The sequence below is a fragment of the Chelonia mydas genome, chromosome 9 (genome assembly GCF_015237465.2).
Source record: "Chelonia mydas isolate rCheMyd1 chromosome 9, rCheMyd1.pri.v2, whole genome shotgun sequence".
Taxonomy (NCBI): domain Eukaryota; kingdom Metazoa; phylum Chordata; order Testudines; family Cheloniidae; genus Chelonia; species Chelonia mydas.
The window spans coordinates 82,299,055-82,322,426 of NC_057855.1; the positions used below are offsets into that span (position 1 = coordinate 82,299,055).

The 23,372-nt window shown below is 42.4% G+C and overlaps 1 protein-coding gene across 1 annotated transcript in view; it reads left to right on the forward strand.

Moving 5' to 3' along the window:
• Nucleotides 1–21,233: 21,233 nt before the first annotated feature.
• TRPC5 (transient receptor potential cation channel subfamily C member 5) overlaps nucleotides 21,234–23,372 on the forward strand; it is a 133,843-nt gene continuing 131,704 nt past the window's right edge. Inside the window, exon 1 of the mRNA XM_037908824.2 lies at nucleotides 21,234–21,529. The gene's annotated coding sequence lies outside the window, so the exon portion shown is untranslated. The remainder of the gene's footprint in view (nucleotides 21,530–23,372) is intronic.

Genomic DNA, 23,372 nt, shown 5'->3' on the forward strand with positions numbered 1-23,372 from the left:
TGTTCTCCAAGGGAAATCCTTCTCACACAGATGAATTGAAAACAAAGAACAATGTAAGAAAATGAAAATCTCTTCAATATAATTTATGATGAAGACCACTTCCTCTCATGGATGTTATAGTTTATAGAGGTATTAATTTCATTTTCTGCTCTGGGGGAAGATATTAGAAATTCTGCTTATTTTAATCAACTGAAACAAAATGCTTGCATTTCCAAACATGGAGGAATTTGGAAGTGTTGTAAGATCCACTCCTCCTGTTCAGTATATTTGTTACACTATTGTACTGTTCTTTCTTAATATATGGCTCTAATTTAATCTCAATGACAATAGAGTATTTAAGGAAGTGAGAAGTTTTAGGACCGAAGATGAAAGTCATAATAGAAACTTTCACACATATAATGAAAAGGAAATGATGATCCTTACAAATTCTGTCCCATATGTTGCACTACCTGAATCAGATAATGGAAATACTGGAGAATTGCCTTCCTTTTTACCTTTAAAGTCAATGATTTTTGTTGGTTGTTTTGTTTTTGTTTTAACTACTTTTGAGCAGCCTAGAACCAGAAGTTTTCCATGTAGGAGAAATGATTAGATCAGAGATGCAATCCCACAAGGCATCAAGACATTAATATTTTTCAGGATTAGAAAATCAATCATTCCAATTTAATAAACATGATTGTTGTAAGGGAGAGGAGGGTTTAACTGACAATTTGAGGAATGATGTGCTGAAGAAGAAAAGACAAAAATGAAAAATAAAATGAATCAATTGCTTGGCTTTAAAAATTAATTTCTGGGGTCGGGGGAGAGAAAACCATGTCTCAGCAATGCCACGTGATTTTTATCATGACTGTGCTGGACAGTGTCTTCTAAGATGTTGTAGGGAAGTGAGGTTGAGGTAAAAAGGCCAGAGTGAGAGGGGTAGAGATAGAAGTGTTGCTGAGTGATTCTGAAGGCACAGAGAACAAGTCACTCCTTTATCCTGTTGTTGATACCAGGCTGAACTCCTGTATAACACAGGATGGCCCCCAAATGAGCACGTTTACACTGTAGAGTTAGTGCTAATATACAACCATATGTTGACCGGTAGCTGCTCCATGCACCTCATCCCCATACAGATGGTTACAGTCAGGCACATAAATTACCAGTGTAGCAATATGTGGATAGGGGTAACTGCTAGGTTCGGGGTACGTGTACACACTTAAACATACAGACCCCTCCTGGCAGCACTTGTGTCGGTAGGAGCTAGAATAGAAGTGAACGACTCATGCTCCTGGTTACAAGTTTTGTGCTGGGCATTTGTGGGAAGAATTTGGCCAGTTGCTTTAATTCTTAATCTATTGGGTCCTTTATATACGTTTTTCTTCTGATGAAGCAATTTGCTACCTACAAGAATAAAAAAGAAAGACCGTACTTAATACTTATCAGCACTGCACAGGAACACTAAAAAACCACTTTTCACTACCAACCTCAGCTAACTTGATGAATATTAACCTTGTGAGATGAGTAAATAATATCATACCCATTTTACAGACCAGCAAACTAAGGCACAAAGAGGATAAATGACATACCCAGGATTATACAACAACCCAGTGGCAGAGATGTGAATAAAATTTGGGAAATCTGATAGCCAGTCTGCCCACTAGACAATTGATCACCATTTGGCATTTTTAATTTAGAATTGAGTACCAGGAGCCTAAAGCCTCCTTCATTCTTACACACATTACTTGGATAACATTCTATTTTCAAATACATTATGTACAATTTAAGACTAACTAACATATAGTGTACACACACTGGCTGAGTCATGAAAACAAACCCTTCACCACCACTCTGTCATTTTAATGTAATGTTTGTTTCAGGGAAGAAAGAGGAGAATTGAAGGAGGAACCCACAGAGCTAGGAAATTCACGACCAGTACTCCACGCATCAAAGCAAGTTAGCCAAGACAATTGCAGATATATGGAGAGATGTTGTAAGTCATGCCCTATGTTTAACTACTCAGCTAGCTGAAAGAACAGAGGTAAAAGCTCTTCAGATTTCTCAGATTTCCCTCCCATGCAGGACAAAATTATTCCTTAGTGTGCGTGTTTGCTCTTACCAGAGGAACCACTCTACTATATTCAACTTATTATAGGATTTCCAGTTGTTCAGCCTAGTCCCTTTTGCAACCACAGTGCCATTTAAGGAGATGCTTCTCTGGAGTGCTTAAAGACATGATGTTTCCTTGATGTTGCAGAATACCAATGTGGAGCAGACCTGGGATTTCATTGTCTAGAATCATGTTCAATTGGCACCTGACATCTTGCCTCTGATGTGTACAACATGTGGTGATTAATGTCAATCTAATTCCATCTATGCCTCTGTGATCCCAGGCACAGAAAAAGTGTCTACAATACAGCTTATTTTGAATGTACAGTGTAGCGTCCTCCGTACAAAGTATCAGAGAATGCTTTCCAAGATGAGGCAGAATAGACAGAGAACACTTTAGAGAATTAAGTACAGCAATTCTCACACAAACAAGGAAAGAAAACATGATGATTGATGTTTCCAGATCTCTAACCCATTCTTTATTCTACTTCACAGTTACATCTGCCTAGTTCCTGCAAATGGGAGGAAAGGAACTTACACTGGCTTTACAAAGGACTGGAGTTAACCCCTTCAGCTAGTCTGGTAAGGAGGATGGGTAGATAAGCAGGTGCTCTCCACAAGTTTACATTTTGCGCCTCATTGGTAGCCCCTACCTGAAAGGCAAGGAATATAAATTAGCAGAGGAGTAGCTGATGGAGAGACTGAGCTGAGTCTGGATGAGAACCCTGGAGGAGAAGGATGACGATAATGGTGACGGATGGGCAAACGAATCGGGGGAATGTCTCTTCTTTTGGTCAAAAATTCCACTGAAGTCACTGCCAATTATGCATGCGTATCTGAGGGAGGAAACTGGCTCTGTATGTTCACCTTGGATTATGGCTGAGGGAAGTCTTCCCTTTTGCTCTTAAGGCTTTGAAAGGGCAGAGCATTTTTGTGTTCACTTTCTGTTAGAGGCCAAGTGACTTGTCAGCCCAGGAGCAATTTTTGTTTTAAAAGTTTGAGCCAAAAAGGTTGGTTGCTGCTCATGAATTAAGAGAGTGAACCCGCACCCTTTTAAAGATCTCCCTCCCAACTCTTGCTGATACTAAACAGGTTTGCAACATTTCTTGAAAAGAAGAGTTAAAGGTCCTGCATATATTTGGCAGGGTTACAGTCCATTGCTCATAGATGCACCTTTTAATGGTCTGGTGAAAGGCATTTTTGATATGGTCAAGTTACTAGGGTTTTAAAAGCATACTTTGCATCTCCAGTGCTAATCTGACCCTGAAAAGAACCCTGAACCAGAGCTGATCAATTAATATGTGCCCTGAACATGCCTAACTGGGGGAATCTAAACCTTGCTAGGGTAAGGTGGCCTCTGTCCATTTTGAAATCCCACTTTGGCAGCTGTATCTTTGACCATGCCATAACACACAAATGGGGCTCCTTGTCCATATATCACCCAAGGGCACCCCTTTGAAAATTACTTACATGCCTGTCTTGCATTTAGGTGCCCAATTTGGTGTCCAGACAACAATTTAAGTGTCTAATAGGTGTTTAAAATGTTGGCATTAAACAGCTCTAGTTGTATTTTCAGTGTGAATTGGCTTTAGACATTGGTGATATATGAGCATGCTTGCTGTTAAGGGAGGAATGGTAGCCTAAAATAAAGTGATATTTTTTCCCGTGCTATTCTTCAGGGGCAATCACATTTCCTATGTGTTCTTCTCACTCCTCTGGCAGCCAAGTGATTACAGCATAAGACCACACAGAGAATAAATCTTCAGGGAAAATGGTTAGAGCAGCATCTCTTGTGGAGCACTCTGTGTGAAGTCAGACAAATACACAGGAAATGAGTGATGGGAGGAGGAAAATCAGCACAGTAAACTCTCCCCAAACAGCCACATAATCAAGGTCCGGTGACAGCAGGATTGTGCCTCCATACTTGCCTGAGATGTTGCTCAGACATATGTAGACTCTAACAATTACAATTTTGTTTCCATTAACAAAGCTGTTTGCATTGTACATTCAACATTTGCTTCTCAAGACTACGTGGTCAGCTGGCCAATCTTGTGTGAAGCAGCTGCTGTTGTTACAGGAAGATGTGGGGTGCGGCTTCAGAGAGCAAAAGTCATTCTCCATCTTGAAAGGTGGAGCTCAGGACTGCAGACAGCGAGCTCTGGTTACTGTGTTTAGATAAAAATAGTTTAATTGATTAATACAATCTCCTGCTGCCTTTAGAACAACAAAAATCTGATCACTTAGAAGGGCTTGCACGGTGGAACACGTCAGCTGGTTTAGACTACAGGCTATTAGTAAGACTTTGTTCTGCAAAGGTCATAGGCTTGCACAAGTTGCTGTCCCTGGCACTCAAAACTCCTTTAGCTATGGTGAGGCTCTGTGATGAATTGCTGGAGAGTATAATATTGTAATATGGATTGTCAATATATTTATAATTGTTTTACATGTTTCATATTGAAGGATTTGTTTCTTATTGCAGCTGATGCCCTAAGCTTTTGAAAGTACAATGTCTTTTTCATTTTGTTCCCCTCCCAAACATCTTTAGCTTGTGGTCTACTCAGTGTACTTACTTGTTCCTCAGTGAGCACTAATGTAGATTGTGCCTGTTCATCGGGCTTATTAAAGAAGGCTTTGTTGATACTGGCCTAACTAAATTAAACTAGCTCTTTGTTTCCATAATGACATTTCTGCCTATATGAATAATTTTGGGCTCTTTCTAGTTACATTCAAGAATGTAGAGCGCAAATAAAGTTTAACGGACACATGGCATGATAATCTCATCTCAGTATCCTACCTGATAGTCCTGCAGGATTTGAATTATTCTGCATTTAAAACTCTAAGCGGTGATACTGTATAACAAACATGGGACCCCCTGATATTTCTATGTTATTGTCAGCCTCTAGGCTTTGTGATCAGAGTACTAAGGGGTCAGCTCTCTTTGCAGAACTGCTGTGAAATGACTCAGTCACTCATCCTGTTAGCGAATGGGTTTATGCAATTTGAGCTATCCCCTTACGTGTGTTGGACAAAAAGCAGAGTTGAGGAACAGCGCAGAAGTGCATTTCTTTTATAAAAGAACAGTTGAGACGCAAAAGCCTTTTAATTTTTCTTTAAACAATGGCAAGAAATCTGATATACACTGATATTAAATCAACAGCAAAAAATCTTACTTTAACACAGGCAATAAAGCACATACCATTTTGTTACTCACCTTTATCAAGATAATACTAAAATTATAAAGGGAACCTTTGGTAATGAACAAAACTAAACTGAAAGTTCCTTCAACATGTTGTGGAGGGAAAAAAAAGGATTTTGACAATAATTACCCCTCATTGTGCGAAGCTGTTGTGAGAGTTAGTAATTGCCAGCAGCTTTTCACTGAATAGTTTCTGGGCATTTAAAAATGAATACATTGTGTTCATGAAGGAAGCTCATGGACAAATGAAGAATAGCTATAACTGAGGAAAGAATATGTCAGAGCTGAGTTGAAATTCCTTCATCCATCCTGAATGTTTGGGAAATGTCACTGTAAAACCAGATCCAAATGTTGCAGCCAGCCAGTCTCTATAGAATGGACTGAAGCAAAACCCCCAAACTTTGAGGATCCAAACTTCGGTCTTGATCCTGAAAAGTGAACTGCATGGGAGGACTCCTGCACCTGTGTAGTTTTTGAGCAGGACTTGGGCCTTAATGGACCAGTCAATCTCCCACAAGAACATTTCTCCATTCAAGCACGATTGGAGGCTCAATGGATCTTGAGTATTTTCCCCCTGAATCCTGCCAGAGCGCCACTAGAATTTGATTTGAATGTTCTCCTTTTCCTCTTCTCCTGATATTTCTTCATTTCATTTTTGCAGCACAGCCACAGACAAAGGGGGAGTGACATTAGAAGGAAATGCCATGCTCTGCTCCCCTGGTTCACTAGAAGTCTCTACCTGTAGAGAGTGCAATAGACCATCTGGTGTTCATAAAAGCTCTGATTAAAGCAGAAGAGGGTTCAAAATGATAACGACAAGAATGATGAGCCAGATCTTGCTCCCTCTGAAGTCAATAGGAGTTTGGCAATCGCCTTTGGCAGGCGCGGGAATGGACACAATTAAGACAATTGTAAACTCTTTCGGACAAGGACCATCATTTTGTTGTGTGTTTGTTCAGCATCTAGCATAATGGGATCCTGCCTCAGGACTGGGACTGCCAGGAACTACATAAATACAAATAATAAATAATAACAACTTGGGTGGGCAAGTTGCCTTTTATTGAGCTAATTCATACATTAAGATAGAGCCAAACGTCAGGATCCTTCATGATTTATTACAAATACTTGAAATGTTGTGTATTTGAAAGTGTTTGGGGTTCTAATAAAATGTATTTTCCACCTTGTCCACTTTTTGCTTGAAGATCAACAGCACTATAATTATTTAACACAAACAGAGACAAAGATCCAAATTCTGTTCCAGCTCAAAGCACATTCAACCCCATTGACTTCAATTGGGTTACATGGGTGTAAAGAGAGCAGAAGCAGTGACCCAAAGAATGACTCTTCATTTGTATAGAACCTTCAATCTGTACTACCTTACATTGTTTCACGATCTTAAATTACACACTGGGTTCACTTAATCTACTACTGAAATGTGATAGTCTCTGGACTGAAATACACTTACTCTCCAACAGGGTAGACCAATTTTACATCTTGTAGGACAGAAAGTTTAGGATGAGAAGGTAGAAATATGCCTTTCCATCTGAAAGAGTACAGGGAATTTAAGTAGGAAGAATGAAAGTAACCCAGCTGGAATTTAACCAGTTGACATTTCTTACTGTTTCAAGAAGCGTAATGACCAGAAGTGGTCAGTATCTAAGTTTCACATCTCCTCCAAGTGATGGCACCTCCACTAGCACAGTCGCCCTAACACAGGCCCTACTCTAGGAAAGCATCTATATTCAGATGGGTGATTAAACATGTGCTTAACTTCAAGCATGTGCTAAAGTGAAAGTTAGGCATGTGCTTAAAGCTTGCCTGAATAGTGATGGACTTCAGTGTTTTCTTGAGTCAGGTCCATAATGCTCTGGTAGAGAAGAGGAGTGTCACCTACTGAATTGCCAGCCCCATTTTCTGCAGCATCCGTGGAGGTCTTCCATACAAGTCCTGAGCCTACTTAGCTTAACTTGAGTGATCTGGCGGGACCTGAACCGTGGGGAAGATGACAGATTTTTAGAACGTTAGCTCCTTTGAGTAGGGACTTCCTCACTGTATTCATCTTTAAAATGCTAACTCGATAGAGCTACAGAAATAAATAATAAGGAAAAGAAGAAATAATATAGTAATAAGCTCAGCGAGAGACAAAGAACCTGAATGAAGCCAGTTTATCAAATCAAAAAAAGGTAAGAACAAGGATTTTTCTTTAAATATTTAACCGCTTAACCATATTTTCTGTGATAGTTATTTGTTTTCTAGCAATGGTTTCTGGGTAATTTAGTTCTTAGTGTCTTTGTGTTGCTTACGATCACATCTAAATGCAGACACGTTAATACCCAAATCTTGCTATCGTAAGTCACCTTAGCTATTCTAACATTCCAGACTCTGACATAACTGGTACAGCTTTGCTGACACTGAAATGGGTGTGATTTTTTTTAATTAACATGCTGCTTCAATAATTTTATCTGGATGAATATGTGAACTGAGCACATTTCTGGTTTGCTCTTATCTTGTCTGGAGTGCTAGAAAAGAATGAAAATTGATGGGTTGAATGGCTTCTCTCCGTAGAAAACATTTCCTTGTCCTTATGTAAGTGTCCTCGAAATACTCTCAGATTCTGTCCAATAGTTTACCCCTGCAGAATACATGGGGCAAGGGAATGGGCGGGGGGGTGGGGGGGGGAGGGGGAGAGAGAGAGAGAAAATGATTAAGTGCTGTCATTTCAGAATTACCACTGACTAATAGTTTTAGCTGTTGCAATATTTACACAATATTAGCCCGATGCTAATCCCATTGAAAGTAATGGTAAAATGTGACTTCAGTGAGAGCAGGATCAGGCCCTTCTGTATGTCTTTTTCTCTGTTGTTAGCCCTTGCTCTGATTGTCCTTATGCCACAGCCAAAATTCAAGCCCTGGTGTCACAGAGATTTCCTTCTGGGAACAATCATGGCCACAGTTTGGCTTCATTTATATATAAAATCTTAATTTCTGGCCTTGGCTTGGCAAGGTACTTAAACACATGCCTAACTTTGAGCCCATCAGTTAACTTTAGCAGGACTATTCATGTGTTTAAAGTATGGCATGTACCTAAGTACCTTTGCAGAATCAGGACGTCTGCGTGTTTCTCTCTTTGAACGGGAGGTGTGAAATACCTGCACCAAATGATGGTAAACCAATTTGTGTGCTACGTAATGTGCATGCACATCCTATTCAGTCACATCCATTGTTCATCACTGCTTAATTACATGTGCAGATTGTAGTTAGAATCAGACATTAAAAATCTGGAACACAATAGCCAACGTCATAATGGGATTGAAATCTCCATGAGGAAAGGGGATGAAAATGGAATGGCCATCTGTTGTAATGACTCTGGAGGTTGTAAATGACATAATATGGGCAGCCTCTACTGGCCATTGCACTGAGTTCAGAGAGACAGCCCTTGAGAAAATACAGTACCTTGATAAAATCCTAAAAGACCACAATATCTGGCAGTGACAAAGTGGCTGGTAGCATTTGGTTCGTCTAATTTCAAACCTAGGCAAATACTGATTGAAATTTCCAAAGCAGTCGTGGAGATTTAAACATTGATCTTTCATTAAAACTAATGGGAGATATGTGTCTAAATTTAAATCCCCTAGACTGCTATGAAAATCTCAACCAGCATTTTTGAAAGTTGGACTCTGATGATGCTACAATCAAAGATGTGATTTGCAGCTCAGGTAGATGTACCCAGGCTAACTTTAAGTGCGGGCTTCAGCACATACAAAAAACCCAAGTATGTACCCAAGGGGACCTGGTACAGTTTGCTCTGAAGCCCATGCCACTGTGTTTTCACGGCTATTTTTAGCAAGCTAGCTAGATTAAAAGCTAGCATGCGTATGCCGACATGAGCTGAAATCATACCCCCGATTGCAGTGTAGACATAGCGTAAGTAGTACATTATGCTTAGGTGGTGAGATGGTGAAAATAGGAGGAGAGAGGGAAGGAATCCAGTGGGATAAAAGTTGAAAAATGGAGTAGAGAAAAGGGAGATTAAAAAGCAAACACAGAGAAGTTGTGTGGAAAAAAGCAGACAGAGAGTAATAATCCAATGAAAAAATGCATATAGTATGAATTTTCTTTATGTAGCATCTATAAGCGATCCACTTTTTTTAGCCTAGCTTTTGTGGGGTTTACTTGTTAATTTGCTGAGAGTGTGCTTTCATAGATTCCCAGTTCATAGATTCCAAGCCCAGAAGGGACCATTGTGGTCATCTTGTCTGACCTTCTATATAATGCGGGACATAGAACTTCCCCAAAATAATTCCTAGTGCACATCTTTTAGAAAAATATCCAATCTTGACTTAAATCTATGACCCTCTGTGTGACTCAGCTAGACAGAGTAATCTATGGTGTATCTCCACTGTTTTCCGTGGAGTGAGCTGATGGTTGACTTTGGCCCATGACTTTCTGCTCATAATACACAGCATAGTTTCTCTGTAGCTAGAGAATTTTGCTTTTAAACTCAGTCACCCTTCGTGGGGAGGAGACGACATGGATATAGTTTACAGAAAAAGAAAAACACTTGTGAATTCAACCCTCCCCATCCAAACAGTTTGAGGGATTCCTCAAACCAAAACTCCCCATAGCCCACCCATACTTAGATACCAATAAAAATAACACTTCCAGTTGTGTTTGGGTGTGTGAGGGTTCCAAGGCTCTTTAGCACGTAACCATCATCACAAAGCAACGATAACAGTCCTTACAAAAACGTCAGCGTTGATTGTGAAGTTGCAAAGGAGATGTCTCTTGGTTAAGGGATTTTTGGCCCAGAAGACAAGGATTGATCTAACGCCCACTGAAGTCAATAGAAAAGCCTCCCATTGACCTTAACAGGAATGATTCAGGCCCAAAATGAGCAAACTGAGTCTGGATGTGGAAGTGGAATAACAGCTGGTGCCTACAGATTTTCTGTTATGAAACTCCACTTGACAGTACAGTAAATACTGCACTGGGCACTGATACAAAGGAGTCCTACCAGGGATTGGGGAAGAAGATATCATAGCACGAACTTGTCATTGTAGGCAATTACACATTATGCCCTACATAAATGAATAAAGCTTATCAGCAAAGTCTATGAAAAAGAACACATGTAACTGATAAATCCAGTCTACGCTGTGCTTTAATTTGTTCAGATGAATATTTCTGTACTCAGCATATGGTGCACTAGATTTCAAGTCATTGATAAAGACTCCAATCTTTGTAGTCTCTTTATTATATTTTTCCATTTTCTGCTGAGTTGGAAAAAAGGCACTGCATGCCATCTGTCAGCCTGAAAGTAGTGCCATTTGCAGAAGTTTCAGACTGGTAAACTAGCTCTTCTCTTCCAGGTTGTGGTCCTAGGGAAAGTAACACAGCCCTGTTAAACAGTTATTTAACAAGCACACTGATTTATCAAGCACACTAATGACAATTATGAATATGAACCTGTCATGTTAATAACCACTATCCCCAAACATCCTAGTCACGAATATACAGTAATTAAGCCATTATAGCTAATGTAATTGTATTGGTTCTGTTAAATGAAGGGCTGTGCTGTAAATAAAGATGGGGTGATAAAAAGAAAAGAACTGAGGATATTTGTTGGAAATATTATTGGAATATGCACTGCAGGAGCAAGAACCTCAGATTTAAAGGCTTCTACTTTAGCCTAATCTATAGTTGTGGATTACTTTAACCGGTTACCCACCCCAAACCGAGGGCTTACACCTACTTTCATCTGTGAGAGTTCAGCCCTCAAGACAGACTACAGTGGAGAGGTTATCAATAGGAGGGGGACCCAACGGAGCACCACAGAGACGACATAGTGCTCTTTTTATAATAATTACTTTTATTAACCAAACAAACAATACACCCGTTGCAATCTGGCACAGGGGAGAGATACCAGTACAGAATGCATAATATTTGCCTCACTCACATCATGCCTTGTGGAAAAACCTGAAGTGTTACTCCTCATCTTCATCCTCACCCCCATCATTATCATCATCATCGCCACCAGTGGCCATCATCCTGGTGACACCCCACCATGTCACGCGACCGGGATACCGCTGTTTTAATGTGTTACGCTGATGTCCACTGGGGTCATACATATTTATGAAGGTTTTAACTCCTTTTCTTTATTTGAACTTTCACACCTCCCTACTCGTGGCATCCCCTTACTCATTAGTTCACCTTATACTCATTAACATTTTACATTACCTTATCACCATAGTAACAGGTGGCTACCTTAAGGAAATCGAACATTTCTCCCTGGCTACCAAGAGTCACCTTGTGGTGCCTATAGTCTATGCATAGACATTATTAGCCAAACTCAGCAGTTATTTTCAAAACATCAGCATATCACAAACACAGACACAAGCTCAGCAGAGTTATTATTAATTTACTTATTATACTTACTATTATAATAAATCCTAATGCCTAATCTGTCTAAGATAAATATTTTACAGGCCTGAGGCCTTGTAGGTCCTGTGTTACAATATTAATTGATCCTTACCTTTCACTTCTATATCCTAAATATACCTGATACCTTTTATCCATGGCTACATACTAAAGAGTCTATTTTTATGATCTTGGCTGGAATTGAAAACAGAAGCTGATACATAAAACTACTTTCTCCTTTCACCCTAAAATACTGCACCAAATCCCATGATGATGGCAGGTCTGTGATAAAGCTGTCGTAAGTGGTAATCAGTTTATTACACTTCCACTGCAGCTCCTTCACTGATCTCATGTCTATCCGTAAGGTGCAGTAAGATGAGCTCTAAAGACCCTTTTCGTAAAAGTTTTACCTAGCTTTTTCAATAGAAAAGATAATCCCCATGTTTCTTATTCAGTAAATTCAGGCCCATTGCATGTAATGGCTTCTGTTTCACTAGGTGCACCCAGTTTTATAAAGGAAACAAAACTGGTCCCACCTGAGGATTTATATCTCTAGCAAATAGCTTCCAACCTTCAGAGAAGGAAATTTTGGATTTATACAGCAGGGCCAATGCTGTTAGTTACATGGACGTAAAGCTGGTGTAAAACACCACTGAAATTAAAGGATTTACTCTGCATTAACCCACATGTAAATTAAATCAGAATTTGGCCACAGGTGACCAAGTTCAGGAGCATAGCAGCAGTGTCTTAGGTGTTCTTAGGTGGCTATGGACTAAGGGCAGATGAGATTAGATCCAGTCATTTTTTAGAGGCAATAAAAGAGTGTCCTGAATAAAATGAAAATGATTAGAGGCATGGAAAGGCTTCCATGTGAGGAGATATTGAAAAGGTGGGGATTGTTTAGAGAGGAGCCATGTGACACAGGGTATATAGAGCTATGAAGACTACAGCACTGTATAGGTAAGATAAACTGTGTGCTCTTCCTTACCCTTTCTCACAATATCAGGGACATCCAATGACATTGCAAGGTAACACATTTCAAACTGATAAAAAAAGAAATCCACAACACATAATTAGTCTATGGGACTCATTGGCACTAGATATCATTGAGGCTGAAGGTTAGTAGGATTGAGACATTTATCTGGATAATGAGCATATCCATTGCTACATCAGATAGAAGAGGTTTGTATTTTTGAAAGTGGTAAAAACTCTCATGCTCCAGGACAGAAGGCAACCACTAGCTGTTAGGGGTTGGGAAGAAGCTTCCTTGCTGGGCAGCTTATTCCATCACTGTCCACTGTGGGAGGATTTGTGCATTCCTCTGAAACACCTATTACAGGCCACTGTCAAAAATAGGTTTCAGAGTAACAGCCGTGTTAGTCTGTATTCGCAAAAAGAAAAGGAGTACTTGTGGCACCTTAGAGACTAACCAATTTATTTGAGCATAAGCTTTCGTGAGCTACAGCTCACTTCATCGGATGCATACTGTGGAAAGTGTAGAAGATCTTATTATATACACACAAAGCATGAAAAAATACCTCCTCCCACCCCACTCTGCTGCTGGTAATAGCTTATCTAAAGTGATCACTCTCCTTACAAGCGTATGATAATCAAGTTGGGCCATTTCCAGCACAAATCCAGGTTTTCTCACCCCCCCCCGCCCAACTCACTCTCCTGCTGGTAATAGCTTATCTAAAGTGACCACTCTCCTTACAATGTGTATGATAATCAAGGTGGGCCATTTCCAACACAAATCCAGGTTTTTTCACCCCCCCCCCCCAAACTCACTCTCCTGCTGGTAATAGCTTATCCAAAGTGACCACTCTCCTTACATTGTGTATGATAATCAAGGTGGGCCATTTCCAGCACAAATCCAGGGTTTAACAAGAACGTCTCGGGGGGAGGGTAGGAAAAAACAAGGGGAAATAGGCTACCTTGCATAATGACTAAGCCACTCCCAGTCAGAGGATCCTGGACTAGATTTTCCACTGGCCAGATCCAGTATGGCAATTTCTATATTCCCTAGACAAACACAGACAAGTAGATGGTGGGTAGATTTGCTATCTAATAGGCTCCTTGGAGCTTTATCATGGTCATCTTATGTTCAGGCATAGTACATGAGTACTGGGTCCAACAACAGTTTCTGAAACTGTTAGGAACAACTGGGGCTTTGCACAGATGCAGCATACACAGCAGTCTGCTTAAACTGGCAGCTCCCTCTGAGAGAGCTGGGCCTGCCTCAACGCCCTTGAAAACTCCTGAAATTTCGGGGCATTCAGGATTTGACCCAGATCTGAGTTTTGCAAAGAGCATCTTTCTTTATAAAGATCTGAACATAAACCATAAATTACAGACACAATCAACCCTCAGCTATGGAGTTTTTGGACTTGGGATCCAATTGTTGGCACTTCAAGCCCATCTCTAATCGCCAGGGTTTCTCTTTGTTTACACAAATTGTACTGCTTCCTCCTCATGATGGGAATGAACAGGAGACACACAGGGCCCCATTAAAAGGGGACGCACACTGCACCCATTACCGGCAGCACTGACAGCAAGCCCTCTCTCTCAAGCATATGACAGCATTATCTTTTGCCCGCCTGGCTTGGGATGAGAAGCTAATGAAGCTGCCAATAATTCTCTATTTCTAGCTAGAGATCCAGTGATTTTCTTGAAGTGCAGAGTCACTTGAGGTGAATGGAAGAAAGGAAGATTGTCAGCTGAGGACAGAAAGAAAAATTAAAGGGAGATTGTGCCGGAATTTAAAATAGTTTCAATTGCTTAATCAGATGCAAACTGTGACTGGCTCAAAAATGATTATTTAGTTTATTTGCCGTCTTTAAAAAAATTAAGCCTGACATAATGAGAAAGGAAGCAGTGATGGTGTTAGCTTGATGTCATGTACCTAGAGAGGAAGAGAAGAGCTACAACCCGTGAGACAGGGATCTTCACCCTGAGACGCTGGCCAAAATTCAAACATGATTTGTGGGATGATGTAAGTTAGATGCCTTTTATACTCACTTAGACTCCTGCGAATGATAGCACATGGGCTGACCACTCTGGCTGCCTAGGGCCCCACTGACTTCACTGGGGGCTTTGTACAGGGTGCAGCAGGTCACCTGCGCACTATCAATTGCAGGGTCAGAGACCTAGATTCCCTGATACTCAATTAGACTCTGTTACACCTACTTGCGCCCATTTAATGGTGCATACGTTTTTGTGAAGGAGTCTGTGCTGGTGTAGCTTTCCTCCTGAGGAGCAGGAGGAATGTGCATGAAGGAGTCAATGGAAGTTGGGGATGACCTATTTAACTCACACATTCCTGTAGCCTCCTTCTCCCCACCTCTGCATTGGTCCCCTTGGCATGTGAGTTATTCCAGCTCAGTGTCCAAACAGGGAGCTACTCTGTGTGTGTTTGTGTATGAGTGGGGAAAAAGGGGGTATAAGTTACATGCTGGTAAGAGGATGTGAACCTAGGTGAGTCTGGGGGCTGGTCTACACTGAAAAGTTAGGTTGACCCAGCATGTCTCTCAGAGGTGTGAAAAATTCACACACCCCAAGAGACATAATTAAACTGACCTAATCCCTGGCATAGACAGCACTAGGGTGACGGAAGAATCCTTCTGCCAACCTAGCTTTCTCCTCCTGGGGAGGTGGATTAACTACAGAGATGGGAGAACACCTCCTGTTGCTGTTGTGAGGGTTTACACGGAAGCGCTGGAGCGGTGCTGCTGGAGCATTTTAAATGTGGACGTAGCCTAAGCAAAGAAAGGTAACCAAGCAGGAGTCTAAGCAGTGTAATGTACACATTGGGGGGCGAGGAGAGGTACGGTATACCAAGTACCCTTAACTTCACCTCTGAATTTGGTCTAGAGGGAACAACAGATGATTCGCACACCTGTCTTAAGGTCAATCTGGTGGGGCAGATCTTTAGCTGCCGTAAATCAGTGTGGCTCCATTGCAAACATTGACTTCAGTAGAGGTGCAGCAATTTACACCAGCTGATAACCTGGGCCAGAAGCTTTGCTTGGGATATTTACACTGAAGCTAAAGACAATGAAGCAATAATAAAAAAAAAATCTAAAGAAAATAATACAGACACTACCTAAAAAGAGGTGTCGAATTCTCCTGCTGTCCTCTGTATCACCTGCTGCTGCCCTCATCTTCCTACCAAGATACAGTTCATCAGATTGCATCATTTCCTACTGATATTATCATGAACATGGCAATCTCAAGGGATTATGCAGTGTCCAATTAATAGCAAAAGAAATTTTAAGAATTTTTTTAAAATCCTGATTTCTAATTTCCTTGTTTAATTTCCATATTCTGATTAGCTGAAGTCATCTAAAGCAGTGGTAAAAAATGCCATTCCTAAGTGGCAGATTATTTTTAGCCTTCAAGATTTAAAGCTCTCTCCAGGTTCCTGAACTTTGAGAACTTTTCTTCAATAAGGAACTTGATAGCCAAACAGATATATCCCCTCCAACCATTCAACTGATTTAATTAAAATATGCAAAATCTCCCCTTCTGCACAATAAAGGGATATGCATTTTTTCAGTGAGATAAAAGACATTGTCTAAAGTCTTTATTATTTATAGGCGTAATTACTTTCCCCTCTGTTTTTACGGCGTGAATACTGTCCTGTTTTACTGTATGTTAAAGCTACAGAAGGAAAAAGAAAAATCCAGATCATTTTATACATCTCTGGCATTCCTGGAATGACATGTACAGCTTCTGTGAAACAGAAACAGGCATGTAAAAAAAAGAGTTTGGGGCCTGATTCTCATTTATGCTAACATGTTCTTTACACTTCCAGAGTGCTGTAAATCTTATCCTTTATGTCTCAATTTAGATCACGCCTATTGCTATGGAGGAACATTCACAAACCAAATATGTTATTAGGAATTTGGTTTAAAATTGCTCTTCCTCAACTGATTTTTTTTAATCACCCAAAGATGTTTAGATTGAGATTTAACCGTCAAAATGCAGATGAGTAGATCAGCCTGTCACCTATAAGGTAAGAAAAAAGAGCACTGAAAGCAAATAAAAAATGAAGATATGAGCGTAGTAGAATTTTTGTTTGTTTTTTTCCAACTGCCGTTGCAGTTTGGGTTCCTTGAGTGCTGTTCTCTATATCTTCACACTGCAGAACATATAGGCTGGATTAACCAAAAGCTGCCCACACAAGAGAACATCTGTGTAATAACACATAGCACCCGTTTTGGCTATTCACTTCTCTCCTTGCCCACAGTCACCCTCATCGGCCTATTTCTGGCATCTTTTAGGAAGGAGATCACAGCCTCCTAGTTGCACAAGACCTTGCACCCAAACAATTATCTCTACCCTTCTCTCCACAAGGTTAGAATTTGGTTTATCTTTCCAACCCACCCATCAGTAACTATTCCACTAATAGTTCTGAGACCCCAGCCAGGTAGTGTTAAATGCAAAGCTATTTTTTTGGAAGCAGGTGAGAAATAGAGAGAAAAATCATAAGATGATCACTACAGAACAAAGTCACCTAAACAAATACACCTGAAAGCATCACTAGAGTGACCCTAAGATTTATTATAGGATACTAAAATATTTTCTACAGAATGGTAAAAAAGTACTTTTCTTCTCTCCCAAGTTAAAGCTGTCTGCCTCTGTCTACCATATCAGCCTAATCATATGTACAGAGGGTTTCTCTACAAGTATCCTGTTGGCTTCTACAAGCCATTCCCCTAATTATAAATTACGTTCATCTTAACAGGGAACAGGGACAATATCATGTCATTTATGTGCCCAGTTGCAACTAACCAACACAGCTCAAACCTCAGATATGGAGTATCCAATATGTGCAGCAAACAGGTTACAATTAATCCACAGCATTAAAAAATAAACCTCAAAAATTGGTTGATTAAATTTGAATAATAAGTAAATTCAAGGAAATCATGATCTGCCTCTGGACATTCCATGTGTGGAAAGAGAGGATAAAACTCTCAATAAATTATTTGCTATTAATGATTTACTTAGCTCTAGTCAGCATTAGCCAATGCCCCTATACAGCAGGACAGGCTCCTAACCACTAGTAATGAAAGACTGAATTGATTATTATTATTATTATTTTGCAAGGAGAGAAGTATTTGTTAATTCTAGTGGCCTGGTCAGATTCTAACTCGAGTAGCTCTATTAGGTCTAGCTACCGAACTATGCAGTTTCAGTTGGATAAGGAGTTCATCACTCTCTGCCCTAAAACTGTGCAATGTTGTTGTACACTATTAAAGCATTTGTCGCACTTCATCTCATAGGTGGATGCATTTCAGTGATGGATAAAGTGGTCCCTGTGCACAGTTTGTAATTCAGCTTGTTGGAAATGTGCTTTCCTATGAAAAGTACTGTATAAATGCAGAGTACTCACACCTATCATTCCTCTTTTAATACACGTTTCAATAATATTTGGAGTAACATGATAACAATAATTAAAGATGACAGGATAAATTTTGACATGTTTATAAGGCCAATTACAAACACCTCTTTAAAAACCAAGTTTTGATCCCAAGCACAAACAGCCAATAAACACTCTGATCATAAAGATGATGATACCTTCAACAGAGACACATGTTAATGCTTTAGATACAGTTCTAACGGCTCTGGTTCTATGCCCAGCTCAGAACTCCAGGAAAATCAGTCTAGGGGAACATAGAACTGGACTCAAAATGTGGATCCCTCCAGGGGTTCTACCTATCTATCTACTGTTTCCTTCAAAAGTGGCTTGAGGCTCTTAAGAGCTGAGACAATCCCTATAATGTCAATTACCCTGGGATCAAAGGCAGAACATACGATTGATTCTTGTGGTGCAAGACCAGAGATGCAGTTCACTAACGTGACTCTAGGCTGTACAACCAACCGCCCCTCCTTTTTTTTAGGGCTAAATATTCCCCCCTCTGGTCCCTTGCACAATCAACAAACACCCACAGCAACAACACAAGCCGAGCCCCTCAGACAGGTTTGATTTGGGGTAAATTTGCTACGAGCTCCTCTTGCCGTGACGCTGCTCTTCCGTCACGTGCTCCCCCCTCCCCTCTACCCCCCCAGACATACCTTATGCCACCAGCTGCTCTGCTCCTGGAAGCATCCACCTTTTGCTCACTAGCAAACCACAAACACATCGTAGCATTTTCTAAGAGGGGGGGAGCCCACCAGTTTGGGTGGTGGGGGGGAGGATAAAATGCAGTTCTGAATTTTAAAAGAGGATGGAGAGAAAATGAGCTAGTAGCAGGTGGCTGGGAGAAAATCAGTGGGAAAGGGGAAGAAGGGGAAGAAATGGGGACAGGCGCAAGGGAACGGAATGGAAATGCTGCCTCGCTGAGCTCTCTCCCGCAGCAGGTGAAGAGGGGAGCTTTCTTGGCCAGGAGAACGGTAAAAGCTGGATCCCGCCGACTTCAGTCCGTATCCAGTGTAATGAGAATCCTGCAAGCATCCCTAGGGGGGGTAGACACAGACCTGTCAAAATGTGTGTGAAGATAATGGAGACTATGCCTCCACATTCCCTAGACTGCCTGGGAAATCTCAGCCAGGGGTTGATCCGCTAAAACCACGTGCAGTGGGACCGTGCACATCTGCCGGCGCAGTTCCACTGCCAGATGTCAATGTCCTGGCGTGGAATCTGGCTGGATCTAGAAAGATCAAGGTGTCAGATATGGCTTGTTGTGGCTTCCCCGAAACGTGATGTATTGAAGCAGGTCAATCTGATGTCAAAGAATGGTTACAACTGCTTTCTGTCCTAGACAGTAAACGTTTGGGAATCTAGCTGGGAAAAAAAACAAACAAACAAAAAACAGGCAAGACCCTGAAAGATATAGATTCAGATCTGGAGTTTTCAAGTGCTCCGGTGTCAGGACGCACCAGCAGACAGATTTCCGTGGGGGACTAGGAGCAGCCACACTTGGTGTGTGTTTCTGCAGCAGAATTCAGAGGTTTATGTCCCAAACTGACCAGTTGCTGGGTATGGTTTTTGTTGTTGTTGTTTTCGTTTCTGTTCTGCTCTTGCACTGAGATCTGGACGAGCCTGGGGTTTTCTGGTCACGTAGGACCAACAGCACGTGCTCACTATTTTGTCGGTACCGTTTGGTGGGTTGGGGGCTCCAGGTTTCTTTGTTGTGCTGTTACCGTGGGATGGAGCAGCCGCACTTCTCTGTTTTGTTGGCAGGACTGGGGGGAAGGAGGGGATTGAAAAATAACCTAACTGGATGCAGTCAAGTGTCAGGTGTATATTTTTGTGCTGCTCCTGCAGGGTCTGGAGATTCTGCTCTATTAGGAGCTCTTTTATTTTTTCTTCTGTTTACATATTACAATTTGGGGTTGGGTTTAAAATTTGGAAGCCTCCAGGTACCGAATACGTGTTTTTTCTAGTGCTATTGGGCCAGGGGACTCCAGGGTCCAGATTTTTCCAGGGAAGGATAGATTTATGGTTCGGAGTCAGAAACTGCGGCGATCCAGGTGGACCCAGGTGCCGGATCTGTGTTTTTTTGGGGGGCACTCACGTGCCAGGATGTACTGGGGTGTAGAACATTTTGATGCAGTCGGAGCAGCTACGCTCGGCTCGCTGATCCTGCCATGAAATCTGAGGGACGAGGGCTAAGCACTAAACGGATCCAGTGACAATCCGAGCGCCAGAACTGTGTTTTGGTGGCGCTCGTCTGCTCTGATGCCCCAGGGTCCAGACATTTCTGGCGCTGTGGGAGCAGTTCCCCCGGCTCTCTGTTCGGGCGGTAGAATTGGTGGCCTCGGGGTCACAATGGGAGTGGCTCCAGCAGGTGCCAGATCCAGGTTTTCGCAGAGCTCCTGATCCGGGGTGGATTTTTTTTTTTTTTTGGCGCAATAGCATCAGCTAGACTCGTTCTCTGGTTTGTTTGAGGGCACAGTGCCGAGGGGGGGCCACACGTCGGTGAGACCCAGTGCGATCCAGCTTTTTCCTTTCCCCCTTCTTGTCGTCTCCAAGGTGTGAGACAAGAGGCTGCCCCAACTGCTGGAGGAAACGAGGGAGAACTTGGCTTCCTCGCGGGCTGACTAGGGACCGGCTGCTGCCTCTCCATCTCTCTTTGCTCGCCCCTAGGGGAGCGCTTCCTGCGGCTCACCCCCCCCCCCCCACCCCACCCAGAGGGGCAATCCAGCCGCAGCACCCCCGAGCACCAGGAGGGCCAGACAGAGCGAGAAGGAAGAAGGAGCGGATTGGCGTGTGTGTATTTTTTTTTTAAAAGCCGTTCCTGCTTATCCCTCCCGATGGCATTTTCCAGAAACTGCAGAAGCAGGGGGCTGCAGCCCAGACCAGCCGGAGAGGGGACTGGGTGGCGGTGGTGGCTGAGATAATCAGCCGCTGCACCCTGCCTGGGTGTGTGAGTGTGTGTGATGGGGCGCGTGCAGCGTGTGTCAGTTTCACTCCCTCCCGCGGGCGCTCCGGAGTGCATCTGTGCGTAGATCTCTTTATTTTTTTGGAGGAGGAGCGGGGGGTGGTGGGGGTGGGGGTTCGCAGCCCCTACCCGCTCGCCGCTGAATTCGGGGCCCGGGAGTGGCGGGGAGAAAGAGGCGAGGCACCAGACGATGCTGGGGGCTGCTGCCCCTTCGCTCCCGCCGGCGCCCTGACTGCGCTCGGCACCCGCCCGGGCGGTGGGGAGAGCCGCGGCGAGCGATGCTGGGGAAGTTTGGGAAGAATTAGAGGGAAATGGGTGGCCCTGGCCCTGCCGCGGCTTGTCCTTGCCAGGCTCATCCCGGAGCGGATTACAAATGAGAGGCATGGACCGCACGCCACGGACCGCGGGGACCTGAGCATGTAGAGATCGAAGCCGCGTCTCTTCGGTGAGTCTCCCGCTGTGTGCGGCTGGGGGGGGGGGCGGGGGGGGGGGCTCTAGTAAAAAGGCAGCCAGAAGGGGAGCAACAGATTGTAGGGACCGGCGGTCGCCTCTGCTTTGTGGGCAAGACCGCCAGGAGAAGGGCTGTGATTTGGGTGCCTGGCAGGAGAGGAAGAGAAAGCCAGGGAGGCAGAGCCGCAGTTTGAAAAGACCGATTTGCCAGCCCCAGCCCCACCGAGCTTTTGACAGCAGCCTCCATCAGGCGCCAGCGCTCTGTTCAAACCCGCCTCAGCCCTCCCGTGCCCCCCGTCGGATTTCCTCCAGGAGATGTTTGGCCTCAACTCTAGGAGGTCAGTGGGAAAGGGAGAAAAATGTATATATATAATCTCTGCTTGCCCGTGATAGTCTGGCGAAAGCCTTTTAGGGTAGAATGGCCGGGGATGCCTGCTTCCCCCTTCTTTATACGCCTCCTAGAGCTGGGTGGTTCAAAACCAGCTTTTACGACCCCTTTGATCGCCTTGTTTCATTCCCTGAAATTATATCCCCGGCTTTTACATGTTTATGGCATCTCCTCTTCATATTTGCTAGGATACTGTAAATTAAGCACGTGTCACATTAGAAGGAAGCTGCTAGTTGCTTCAGGGATTTCTCCCCCTCCTTCCATGCAGATAGAAAATACAGTGAATCACAGTTACAATGGGCTGCATTTATTTATTTGGTTGGTTATTTATTTATTTTTTGCACAGGGAAGTTCATTACTGCAGAAGTGGCCAAGTTGCCAGCTGGTCGGATTAGAGTACAAAACAGGAGGGCATCAAAACTTATAATAAAGTCCAGACTAGCTGGCTTCATTGCAAGAGTTTATGGTGATGCAGAGACTCTAAATCTAATGGACCATGTTTCATTTTAGCTGTCCATGCAGTAGATATTACGTATATATGTCCATGTGCTAAATTATAATATATATAATGAATTTTATAACAGCCACCTGTGTGTTCATGTGATTTTACTTTAGATAGTATGTACACATATACATTTATTTTCACCTTATTAGGTGGGCCATTTCTGTGACACATTTGTGAGTCATATCACTGATCCACAGCTTTTGAAACCAGAACTGCTAATAGTGATGTCATAGGAGGATGTTCTCTGCCATACCTTCAAAAATAAAATTCCACTATGAACCTCAAACTACATAAATTACGAACTGTCAAATGCCTAACAATCTGTCAGATTCCCAGCACAACAAAAACCAACCCCTCCAATCTCTGTTTCTCAAGAACTCACAGGACTTAATTTGTTTGATTTCATTCTATTTGCTATTTAGCTGTGTCTTTTGTGAATGGACATTGTGACTGTCTGTTATTATAAGCGATGTTGATAATATCATTTTAGCTCATGGCTATGCATAGGATTCGGTATAATTATTCCATAAATTTCTTCACACTTTTGAGTTACCCATTTCAATGATTTTATATGAAGTCCTACATTTTCACAGCTGCCTCAAAGGGTGTTTGGACTTTTAATCCACTTGATCACCTTCTCTCAACTTTTCCATTGTGTTCTTCAAATATTTTGTCTGAGAATCTTCCTGTTGGACAAATCATAAAAAGAAACAGGTTTTGTATTAGGTGGAACACTTTGTAACAAATGCTCTTATGTAATGCAAGGTCCTGTACAGTGTGCAAAATGAAAGAGAGTGGAAGATTTTTGGAAGAATAGTTGGTCATGTGGCTAAGGTAGGGGAAGAGAGGGGAAGGAGTCAGGAGTTTCTATTTCCAGATGTGTCACCGACTTCCTGTGTGACCTTTATCAAGTCATTCAGACTCTCTGTGCCTTGCTTTCCGTCT